The sequence below is a fragment of the Astatotilapia calliptera genome, unplaced genomic scaffold (genome assembly GCF_900246225.1).
Source record: "Astatotilapia calliptera unplaced genomic scaffold, fAstCal1.2 U_scaffold_23, whole genome shotgun sequence".
Taxonomy (NCBI): Eukaryota; Metazoa; Chordata; class Actinopteri; order Cichliformes; family Cichlidae; genus Astatotilapia; species Astatotilapia calliptera.
In genome coordinates this window covers 199,807-212,700 of record NW_020535760.1, presented here as the reverse complement: position 1 = coordinate 212,700, position 12,894 = coordinate 199,807, and the positions used below count along the sequence as shown (strand labels likewise).

The window sequence follows — 12,894 nt, the reverse complement described above, 5'->3', positions numbered from 1 at the left end:
ATTTAGCAAATCAACAATACACTTGTAAACTTAAATTGTAGTAACAGATGTAACTTCAAAATACTACAACTACCAAAGCTAGGTAAGCCTGAAATTATATTGCACTACTATGTAAAATGAAAAAAAAAAATATTCAAATTATTTCCATTTCAATTTCTGTTTTTTAGTTCCTAGTGCATTGGTGGCTGTAAATCACTTCTGTTAACCTAAAGTACAAAAAGGGATAACATTTCTCTAGTTTCCTTTTATCAAGCAACCTATTATGGTACAATACAGTCGTTCTGCTAGTAAGACTTGTACTCGACACGTGGGAGTCTTCTGGCAGTAGGTGATCCATTCTGAGTGTTTTGCAGAGTAGCAGTGTTAGCATTGCTTTCAGTGACTGGGCAACAGCATGCTAGATAAGTGGCATTCCAAATCAATTCAATTCAATTCACTGGCACTTTGGTGACAGAAGGAAGGAAAAGCTCTATTTTAACATGAAACTCCGGCAGAACCAGCTCAGGGAGGGGTGGCCTCTGATGAGACCAGTTGGGGAGAAGGAAAACAAGATAAAAGACTTGCTGTGGAAGAGAGACAGAGATTAATGACAAGTGTGAGTCAATGCAGAGGGGTCTATTAACACATAGTGCGTGAGAAAGGTGACTGAAAAGGAAAAGCTCAATGGTACTAGAAGGTCATTAAGATAAGATGGGGCCTGATTATTTAACACCTTGTATGTGAGGAGCAGGATTTTGAATTCAAGTCTGGCTTTAACAGGGATCCAATGAAGGGAAGCCAATACAGGAAAAATCTGCTCTCTCTTTCTAGTCCCTGTCAGTACTCTTGCTGCAGCATTTTAGATTAATTAGAGGCATTTCAGGGAGTTTTTTGGACATCCTGATAATAATGAATTACAGTAGTCCAGCTTAGAATTAATAAATGCATGAACTAGTTTTTCAGTGTCACTCTGACAAAGAATTTTTCGAATTTTAGAGATATTGCCAAATGGAAGTGTCATGGTCCGGATGAGTACAGCTCTTGTGCCTCTGAGCTTCTGTCTCCGCCTTGGGGTGGAGTCACCGTACAGTGACGGGTCTCCTCACCTGTGGGCAATTGAGCTTTCAGCATTCATGGACCAGGCTCACTTCACTCCTTGCCATGGTTTCTGCTACACCTAGTCAGTGTTGCTTCAGGCAATTCACTCTTAGGGATAATTTGGCCTACTGAGACTGTGTTTTTTTCCCCATAGTTGCTCAGCCAACTTTATCCACTCCACCCACGGCAATACTTACCGGAACTTCTTCAATGGTTCATACCTGTCAGCTCAATATTCTCGTCTCGTCTCGTTCAACCGCGCTTGCCTGCCTGCCCTTCTGCCTCCAGTTGACCCCGTCAGATCATGGCACCCAAGTACCTGCCACCTCACCCGGATATTATACTCCTTCTGTGTGCACCCTTCGCCCGCAAACAGTAAGGCAAAATACTGTGATGCTTTACAAGCTTTTCCTGGACACTTTTTCCAAGCTTAATCAGAGTTTCTATGAAGATTTAAGTTTTACCAATTGTTAATTGGAGATCAAGCTCTTGTTTCAAGTTAGGTTCACAGGCAATAGAGGAAAACCTTAGTTCAGTAACTTATGTCTTGATGTTGTTGCCTTTTGGAAAAAGACATAAAAATTTTTTTTCATGTATTCACATTTACAGGAACTTATGTGTTCCAAGATTGAGTCCTCCAGTCAAACAGCCCCAGCCATGACAGGAAGAAAGCAGTCCTACATATTTGTGAGTACTACTCATCGCCATTAACCCTTTAAAACCGGTGGGAGCTGGCACGCTCTGTTTTGCGTAACTATTTTTAAATTCCGGTAGCTCTGCAACCACGTAATCTAGCGCAATAATTTTTTGCATATGAAACCGGAGGAGTTGTACTTCCATCTTATGCCATCAGCTTGTCCTAGGTCAGTTTCCTTCCACATATAGCTTTGCAAAAACTGCATAAAAAGCGCTTGCAGCAACAAAAGCACAATATTCCAGAAACACGCTTTGCCGATCCGATCAGCTGTTTGTAACACTTCCTACGTTGGAATAGACGTCAGCGCGAACTTTTGCATGTCCGCCATTACCTGCCCGAAACCGGAAGTGACATCATTTTCGCGGAAATGTAGTTTTTATTTTTTTTTAACCATATAGCCTCATGAGCCTATACTGGTGTTTTTAAAAGTTATGTTTGACTTTATGACTTTCTGTGTCATTTCTGGGATGCTTAGGACTCATATTGCACTGCTGGAAATAGTTTATTTTGATGCATATGCTGTTTTTTTGCAAATTTGCATTATAATATTTTTCGTTTTTCCCGCAGTATATAAAAATTGGTGTATTTCAAAAATAAAACTATGAAGTCCTAAAAACTCCCTGAAATTGGTTCTTAATGCTGAAAAGACAAAGCTAATGTTGTTTTCAAACATGAAGAGATTTCCTCAAACTGTCCCTTTGGTGTCCACTCTTGAGGGAAACCTCATAGAAGTGGTGCATACGTATAAATATCTTGGCTTTTTAATTGATGATTCTCTGACCTTTAAATCTCACATAGACAATCTTGTGAAAAAACTCAAACTAAAATTGGGATTTTTCTTTCGAAACAAATTTTGTTTTTCTTTTGAGACAAAAAAGCATCTTGTAAATGCCACATTTTTATCTGTTTTAGATTATGGTGATCTGCTGTACATGAATGCTTCCGCCCAGTGTCTTCATAAGATTGACTCAGTATATCATGCCTCTTTACGGTTTATTACAAACTGTAGGGCCTTGACCCATTGTTGTGATCTGTATGCTCGAGTGGGATGGCCTTCGTTGTCCTCCAGGAGGTTTGATCACTGGTGCATCTTTATTTACAAAGCCCTGCTTGGACAAATGCCCACCTACATTTGCGATCTGCTCACACGGAGGAGTACTGTTTCTTATAGCCTGCGTTCAAGCGATCTTCTTCTGCTCAATGTTCCATTTGCCAGAACTGAACTGGGAAAGAGGGCTTTTACTTATGCTGCCCCTTTTACATGGAACATGATGCAAAAAGACTGGAAGATAGCAGATCTTATTTCATTAAATGCTTTTAAGTCCAAATTGAGAGAGCCAGAGAAAAATGTTTTTTAAAATGTAATTGTTATTTATAATATGTATGTAACTTTGTAATTTTAACATGCTGTCGCCTCTTTGCCAGGACTCCCTTGAAAAAGAGGTTTTTAATCTCAATGGGACTTTTCCTGGTAAAATAAAGGTTAATAATAATGAAGACACTCAAAATAAATTTCCTGTGGTAGGAAACTATTTTGTGCAACTTTTTGGTATTTACAGTTTTGAGGGATAAGCCTCTTAAATTTCTATAACTAGAAATAGATGTTAAAAAAGCAAAAACAATTTTCAATTTTTTTGTAGTTTATTGCACTCTTTTGCAATTTATGTAAGTACTATGCACTTAATGCATACATATTATTGAAATCTGGGCTATAATGGTTGTATTGATGTATAGCAACTTGAAATGCTCCCAAAAATGGCACTACAGCATGTAAAAATATAATATAAGCTCTGGCGGACTTGGTTCTATGGTAGGTCTTAAAGGGTTAATCAGTTGTCTTTGATTAGTGGGCTTTGATCGGTGGTTGTTGATCAATGGTTATGAGAATTTGCATAATTATGATGAGTACTTCCTGAGGCAGCTGAAGAAATTCAACCTGCCAACACGGACGATGATGCAATTCTACACTGCAATCATCGAGTCCATCCTCACATCCTCCATCACCGTGTGGTACGCTGGAGCCACTATTAGGGACAAACAGAGACTGCAGCGTGTTGTGCGCTCTGCTGAGAAGGTGATTGGCTGCAGACTCCCATCTCTGCAGGACCTGTACACCTCCAGGACACTGGGGCGTGCAGCTCGGATCTCAGCTTACCCTTCTCACCCTGGACACAGTCTGTTTGACCTGCTCCCCTCAGGCAGGAGGCTCCGGTCCATTCGCACCAGAACCTCTCGCCATAAGAACAGTTTCTTCCCCTCTGCTGTTGGACACATGAACAATAACCGTATGACTGTTCCCACCACTAACACATGACCCTACGCTGTGTTCACTGCATCATTCCATGTTTGGCACTGATCACCACCTGCACTCATGTATATATCATGTATATATCTATCTATCTACTTGCACTTTTAATTATTATTAGCACTTTTAATTCTTATTCTTATTTTTATTTTCATGTCTATTTAAGTGTAATTTATAACAGTATGTTTGCACTGAAGCACCGCAGCAATTTCCTAATGTTGTAAACTCAACATTTGGCAATAAAACCCTTTCTGATTCTGATTCTGATTCTGAAGGAACTGACCTCCCAGGCCATTGTTCTTTCAGTGGTGCCAGTTTCGGTCATTATGCAAATGTACTATTTGTATCCAAAAGTTGATTCCGTTCATCTGGACGTAACGTTTTCAGTGGGAGAAATGTTTCGTCAGTCGGATGTCACTCGTGTCACTTGTGATGAGCTCTGAAACCTGATTGAAACTCTTCAAATAAGCCATTCCTCTGTAGATGATCTGTTAGCTGTTTGACAACTACTCTTTCAAGAACTTTTGATATGAAAGAAATGTTTGAGCTTGGCTTATAATTAACTTAGACAGCTGGGCTTAGAGATGGCATTTTTAAGTAACGGTTTAACTTGAAGGCCTATGTTACATAAACGATTATTAGAGATGGGTTGATCAGACTTAAGATTGAAGCATTAATTAATGGCAGGACTTCCTTGAGCAGTTTTGTAGGAATGGGGTTTAAAAGACTCGTTGATGGTTTGGAGGAAGTAATTATTGAAGTTAACTCAGAAAGATCAATTGGAGAAAAATACTCTAAATAAAATTCAATAGTACAGAAAATAGCTGTGGATATTGTTAAATCTGTGAGATGATTACGAGTAATTTTTTCTCTAATGGTTAAAATTTTATTTGTGAAGAAGTTTATGAAGTTATTACTAGTTAACGTTAAATGAATAGTTTGCTCAACAGTGCTCTGACTTTGTTAGCCTCGCTACAGTGCTGAAAAGAAACCCTAGGATTGTTCTTATTTTCTTCAATCAGCAATGAATAGTAGGATGTTCTAGCTTACGGGGGCTTTCTTATAAAGCAACAAAATATTTCTCCAGGCTAAATGATGATCTTCTAAATTTGTGACATGCCATTTCCTCTCCAGCTTACGAGTTATCTGCTTTAGGCTACATCTTTGAGAATTATACCACGGAGTCAAGTACTTCTGATTTGAGGCCTTGTTTTTCACAGGACCTACAGTATCCAGAGTCATATGTAGTGAGGAGGCAAAATTATTAACAAGCTAATCGACTTTTGTTGGAGTAGTGTTCAGGTAGCTGCTCTGCTCTGTGTTGGTACAGGGCATTGACAATGATAATAGTGGGTGGATTATATTCTTAAACTTAGTTACAACAGTCTACTCCCCACTGCTGTGTAATTGATTATTGTAAATTTAAATGTTATCAGGAAATGATCAGACAAGAGAGGATTTTCAGGAAATACTGTTAAATGTTTCTTGTAATTGAGACACACTGACTACAACATGTAACTGATGCACTACCCCCTGAACCAATTCTTCTAAACTACAAGCCAATTTCTGCTTTACACTCAAACTCCAGTTTTTAAACACACTTTTTTCAAAACACTACACACAATTCTCTGCATTTGTCACAATTTTCAGGAAAAAAAATCACTTTGCACAAGAAACACACTGTCATTCAAAATTTTAAACTCAGTTGCCCTACTTTGCATACTAGCTCATCACATGGCTAAACACATTTCAGACATCCACTCTGATGAGATCAAAGCCGCTTTGGTTGACCATGTGGTCAACAATGAGGGAGGACATCTTCTGTCTCCTGAACAGGAGACTGAAATCATAAACACGGTTCTAGAAAATAACACCATAAATGTACAGCAAATACAACGAAAAATAATAGAAGACAACTACATATTTGAAAATAATGATAGGGTCAGCTTATTAACACTGGACTAAGTCTTGCACAGAATTAATCTGAGGAAGAATCAGCTCTATAGGGTGCAATTTGAATGCAATTCAGAGTCAAAGAATTGCAATTGATGCATACTCTCAACACTGTATAAATTACAGGACTGTACAGCAATCATACTCTGATTATGCTTCACAATAGTGACAACTCCAAGTCTGTATTACGTATCATGTGTGTTTCAGAGTCCATAACTGGTTCACTACCCACCCATGCTTTTTAGTTGTTTATCTCCTTCCATACTCTCCATTCCTCAGTCTGATCATAAGGAATCTTTTTCTGCCCGGAGATGTAAAATGTGTGACCAAAATCCACACACACATATACCCCTTCTCCAACCAAGATACATTTGGAGATATAGAAGTTGATGCTAGTCATGGCTGGATTTGCCATGCTAGGCGATATTTGCCCTGCTGATGGGCCAGGGAAAATATTGCTTGTGATGTGGATGAGATACTGTGGCCAGACAGAAACAGAAAAGATGATGCAGCATAGTTGTTTTGTTCTTTAGTTTTGACTCTAACTGTATTCAGTAAATTCTTCTGTTGTTTGCAAATGTAGACCACAGTATGTGCAACTTTGTGTTGGTTGGGATGAAAACTGTGTAAATTTGCTTTTGTTGGAAAAATACAGTAAAATCTCCAAAAAGTTGATTCTGTTCATCTGGACGTAGCATTTTGTGGGAGAAACGTTTCGTTACTCATCCAAGTGACTTCTTCAGTCTCAGCTGACTGCAGGTTTCCCCAATCTTATAAACAGTACATTTGCCTAATGACTAAAACCAGCCCACTGAAGGAACAATGGGCTGGGAGGTCAGTTCCTTAATCTTAATTATGCAAATTCTCATGACCATTGATCAACAACCACTGACCAAAACCCATTGATCAAAGACCACTGATCAATGGCAATGAGTACCATTCACAGAGAGTTGGGGAATGGCTGCAATCGCAGCATTGTAAGATGGCGAAAGATGTACCCTTAGGCATCTTTTGTGCTTGACAGGACAAACATTAGACTGGTGCCGAAACCCTGGCGCAATGTCTGATCCCCATACCGCTCTACCTGCTTCCCTGGCGGCTGGGCGGGCGGGCGGCCCAACCGCTGCAGATCTTGGGCCAGATGATGTTGGACATGGCGGCGATGTCGGCTCGTCAGGCCACCGCGCAGGACCACAAGCTGGCGTCGCTTCGCCAGCACTTGGAGCAGCAGACCGCAGCTCTGGGGCAGCTGCTGGGGACTGCCCCAGTGGCGACGCCCCCCCCCCTCCACTGTCGTGACGTTATGTACCGAATGAGGGATGTGGAGGACATCGAGGCTTTCCAGGTCAGGGTAGTGGTTCGCCCCGGGGCATTTTTGGAGGCTAACTGGGTGGAGGTTAAATGTGTGCATGGGGATATTCACAGGTACCTGGTAGTGTCACTGTTGCTGAAATTCAGGGGCAAAACACATAGAGTGAAGGCGGCTGTTAGCCCGCGCCTGTCGCATCCCCTTCGTCGTGCCCAGAATGCAAGCTGGTTAACCAGCCGGCCGTGCCAAAGGCGCCATTGCGCCCATTACAACTGATGGAGATCCCGTTTGACCGCATTGGCATGGATCTCATCGGGCCATTTCACCGGAGTGCACGGGGCTATCGCTTTGTATTTGCCCTGGTGGATTACGCAACTCGATACCCAGAAGCAGTGCTGCTGGGCACCATCTCAGCGAAGAGTGTGGCGCAGGCACTGTTTCAGGTCATCTCCCGAGTCAGTATTCCGAAAGAAATACTGACTGACCAGGGCACGTCATTCATGTCGCGCACATTGCGGGAACTGTACGAATTACTGGGCATTAAATCTATTCGGACCAGTTTCTACCACCCTCAGACCGAATGGCTGGTAGAGAGGCTGAATAAGACTTTGAAGTCCATGATTCGTAAGTTCATTCTCGAGGATGAATGCAATTGGGATCACTGGTTAGACCCTCTGTTGTTCGCAGTGTGGAAGGTGCCCGAGGCCTCCACTGGATTTTCTCCCTTTGAACTGTTTTACAGCAGAAAGCCGCGGGGGGTGCTCGACCTGATTAAGGAAAACTGGGAGGATGTCCGAGACCTGCAAAAAGGGAAGTTCAGTATGTGCTGGACCTGCGAGCAAAGCTGCACACACTGGGGAGACTCTCACGGGAGAATTTACTCAAGGCCCAGCAGCAGCAGCAATGCCTGTACAAAAGAGGGGCTAGGCTCAGGCAATTTTCACCGGGAGATAAAGTGCTTGTGTTACTTCCTTCCTCCGGCTCTAAGTTACTCGCCAAGTGGCAAGGGCCCTTCGTGGTGACACGGCGAGTTGGGGACGTTGACTATGAAGTAGTGCAGTCAGACATGGGCGGAGCCACGCAGATTTACCACCTCACCCTCCTCAAAGCCTGGAGGGAGGCGGAGACCGCTTCGCTGGTGAGCCTGATAAGAGAGAGAGATGAGTTGGGGCTGGAGGTGCCAAAATCTAACATCCCCGCCTCCGTCCATTGTAGTGGCCATCTCACAAAGGCCCAGAGAGCGGATGTTGCTGGATTGCAACAGCGCTTTGCCGACGTGTTCTCCCCCTTACCCGGCCGCACTTCTCTCATAGAGCACCATTTTGAGACGCAGCCTGGTGTAACGGTGCGTTCACGGACCTACAGGCTGCAGGACCATAAAAGACAAATTGTTCTCCGGGAATTGAAGGAAATGCTGAGGCTGCCATCGTTCTTGTGGTGAAGAAGGATAGGTCTATTTGGTTCTGTGTCGATTATCGCAGGGTGAATGAGGTGTCACGTTTCGATGCTTATCCCATGCCCCGGGTTGACGAGCTCGTGGACCGGTTTGGCACCGCTCGCTTTTTCACAACACTGGATTTAACCGAGGTATAGTATTTGGGGTACCACTTGGGGGGCGGGCAGGTGCGACCACAAGTGGAGAAGACGGCGGCAATTGCATCCTGCCAACACCCCAAGACGAAAAAGGAGATGAGACAGTATCTGGGGCTGGCCGGCTACTACTGGCCATTAAACCTTAAAACCACAGTATTGATAAAAGTATTGCTGTCCCTACACCTATGTCCCGTAGATGCTTGACAGGACAAACGTTACACACGTACTTGTGTTTTGTACACAAACATTCTGAAATGTTTAACAATGTACTTATGTAGGCCTAGTTTGTAGTAAATATAACACTGAACAAAAGGCTTACAGTAAGTCATTATGATGAGTGGAAAAGAAGTGGTCACAGTTTTTTATATTAAGCACATCAGTGTTAAACTAGTTCCTGTAAATGTCTATTCATGTGATAGTTTGTGTGTGTCATTTGAAAACAAAATACAATTTTGAGAAGAAATTACATTGTTTTGAATGTAGAGTTTCATTTTGCAGGAGAATTGAAAGGTTTTGCCCATTGTGTGTGGTTTTTTTTTATTTGTGTGTAGAGTTCTGACAATAAGAGGCATGCTTTCAGCAAACGTGTGTAAACAATTGGGAATAACTGTAAAACAGGATCTAGAGTGTGATTAAAGTGGTGGGTGGATTTGTTTACATTTTGAGACAAGCCAGTTGAGTCTAATACCAGATTAAATGCCATGTTGAGGCTGTCATTTTTTTTGCATCTACGTGGATGTTAAAATCACCCACAATAATTATTTTATCTGAGCTGAGCGCTAAATCAGATAAAAAGTCCTAGAAATCAGACAGAAACTCTGTGTAAGGCCCAGGTGGACGTTAGAGGATAACAAATAAGACTGGTTTTTGAGTTTTACAACTGGGGTGGACAAGGCCAAGAATCAGGCTTTCAAATGAATTAAAAGTCTGTGTTAGTCTTTGGTTGATTACAGTTTTTTCTGAATGCTTAAACCCTAACTGTGATTCTTATAGCACAATTTCTAAAACTATTAATACTTATAGCAAAACCACTCACTGAGTTTGCAAAACTAAAAGCACAAACACTGCTTTGTACTCAGTTTGCCATTTGGTAACACACGATTTGCAAAACTGTACAAAGGTACAATCCACTGCACAGCACACTTTTTACAGAACTGTAAACACAACTCACTGCTTTACACTCAATTTCCAAATGATCAACACCCTCCTAGCAAAACTATACACATTTATGGCTATTATTTACACTACTTTGCCAACTGTCTGGCACACTGTCACATTTGAAAACTGTGTTAGATAATTAGTTCACTTTGTAGTCAGCCTAAGCTGAGGAAGAGGACGTGGAGGTGAAGAAGTAGGAGGAAGAGGACGACAAGGACAAGGGGGTAAAGTTAGAGGAAGAGGACAAGGAGGAGCAAGAGGAGGACAGGGAGGGGGAAGAGGAAGGGTAAGAAGAGTAAGTAAATAGAATTACTGATGACATCAGAGCTACAATAGTGCAGTGTTGGGCAAGCTACTTTGAAAAAGTAATTAATTATAGTTAATAATAATGGATTGGATTTATATAGGGCTTTTCAAGGCACCCAAAGCGCTTTACAATACCACTATTCATTCACTCTCACATTCATACACTGGTGGAGGCAAGCTACAGTTGTAGCCACAGCTGCCCTGGGGCAGACTGACAGAAGCAAGGCTGCCATATCGCGCCATCGGCCCCTCTGGCCAACACCAGTAGGCAAGTAGGGTAAAGTGTCTTGCCCAGGGACACAACAACCAGGACAGAGAGCCCAGGGATCGAACCGGCAACCTTCCGGTTACAGATGCGATTCCCAACCCCCTGAGCCACGGTCACCCGTTACTTCTTGAAAAAGTAACTGAGTTAGTAACTGAGTTACAATATTCTAAAAGTAATTAATTACTTGAAAAGTAACTATTGCGTTACTTTAAAAAAAACGTTTAACCCTCTGGGGTCTAGGGCCAACTACTTTTGATTTTCCCTCTACATTTCACCTTTAAAAAAGTTTATTTGCCTTGTTTGGTATCATCCTTTTCAGCACAACCTCACGTGTCTGAATTTACAGTTATGTTTTCAATTTGACATACTGTATTAACACAATTGATCTAAAATCAGACAAAAAATATAAAATCAGAGTAGAAAAAGGTTTTCTTTTTACTGTAACAACCACAAACATGTTTAATGAATCATATTTCATAACTTTAAATGCAAATATAAATTGTCAAATTTTAAATCCTATGCACAAGTTTTGCAAACAACAAAATTATTTGCATCCATTTACCTTGATTTTTTAAATAACCATTTCAAACTATTTACAGAACAATCAGCTGTTCTGCATTCAATAAGATGCCAAACAAATTGTTTGTGCCACTCCAAAAAAATAGTTTCTGTCCACTATAAAGGAGAACATCACAGCCTGATACCTGCAGGTCTGACAGCAGCAGATGTGTCACTCCTTTTTCTACCTGGAGACAGCAGTCGCCTCATTGTTCTGACACACAATACAAAACTATCCACAACACTACACACTAACTACACAAGACAACACATTAGCTACACACTCCAAACACGCTAAACATCACAAATCTCTCACATCTCAAAACTCTCTCTCTCTCTCTTTTTGTGCTGTCTTTCTCTCTCTCTCGCTCTCTCTCTCTCTCTCTCTCCGTCACTCCTAAAACTTCCCCTGTTTTTGTTTTGTTTTGTTTTTTTTGCTCATAAGCAGAGAGTGCTTGCTTGCACTGTCCTTACACAGTAAACGTGACGAAACTATTGAGGAAAAAATGTAGCGTATATATTGTTTATCATAACTCTGGTTTTACGTGGCCTATCAGCACAATTTAAAACCGGGTATATATCACCTTGTTGTTTTGTCTTTAAACGCCCCTCTTAGCTCCAGGTGTTGTGCTAGACAGTGATCATGTTTACCATCCGCGGGAGCGTGCGCAGCTGCTTAAAGCTGTAGCGTCCAGATTACTTACGTAGTCAGCTACTGCAACTGATATAAGATGCGGTAAGCTGAACACAGCTTCAACTGTCTGTTTGTTGAAAAATAGTAACAGACCACATTTTCTTGTTAGTAACTGTAATGGTGTTGTAATGATAGGGATAGTAATTAGTTAGATTACTCATTACTGAAAAAAATAACGCCGTTAGTAACGTCGTTACTTGTAAGCGCCTTGAGGAAACTTTTGTTATGATTTGGCGCTATATAAATAAAATTGAATTGAATTAATGCCGTTATTCCTATCACTGCAATAGTGGACAATGTAATCAACCATGGAATGACCCTGAGAGAAGCTGGCCAACAGGTTCAGCCTAACTTGAGCCGCTACACTGTAGCAAGCATCATAAGGATATTTCGAAATGAGAATCGGTTAGTACAGTCACTTTGCACTAAGATTTGTAGCACTGCCATATGCTAATGAGAAACAGAACAAGACAATAGAGGTAAAAACACTGAAATTGTTATTTTACAGAATTGCTCGACGACCAGATGTTGGGTGCAGAGGAAGAATGTTCACTCCAGGACAGGGATAGCTCAGTAGGTAGAGTGGTGGCCCCATGATCGGAAGGTTGGGGGTTCGACTCCACTGAACAGCTACCCTGATGGTACCCCTGAGCAAGGTACCGTCCCTACACACTGCTCCCCGGGCGCTGCATTGGTGGCTGCCCACTGCTTCACTGGGTGAATGGGTTAAATGCAGAGGAACTATTTCCCCATGGGGACTAACACATACACATTATTACATTATTATTACACTCAGACCAAGAAACCCATGTAGTCAATATGGTGATTGCAAGTAATTCCATAAGGGTACATGAAATTCAGCAGGACATAATTGAGGATGACACCACCTTCCAAAACGTACAAAATGTGAGCATTTCCGCATTAGGTCGTGTACTTGCCCGCAACAGAATCCGAATGAAACAAATCTACAGAGTAC

At 41.6% G+C, this 12,894-nt stretch overlaps 1 protein-coding gene across 1 annotated transcript in view; it reads right to left on the bottom strand.

Moving 5' to 3' along the window:
* LOC113017856 (NACHT, LRR and PYD domains-containing protein 12-like) overlaps positions 1-12,894 on the bottom strand; it is a 100,561-nt gene that overhangs the window by 52,084 nt on the left and 35,583 nt on the right. The window lies entirely within an intron of this gene.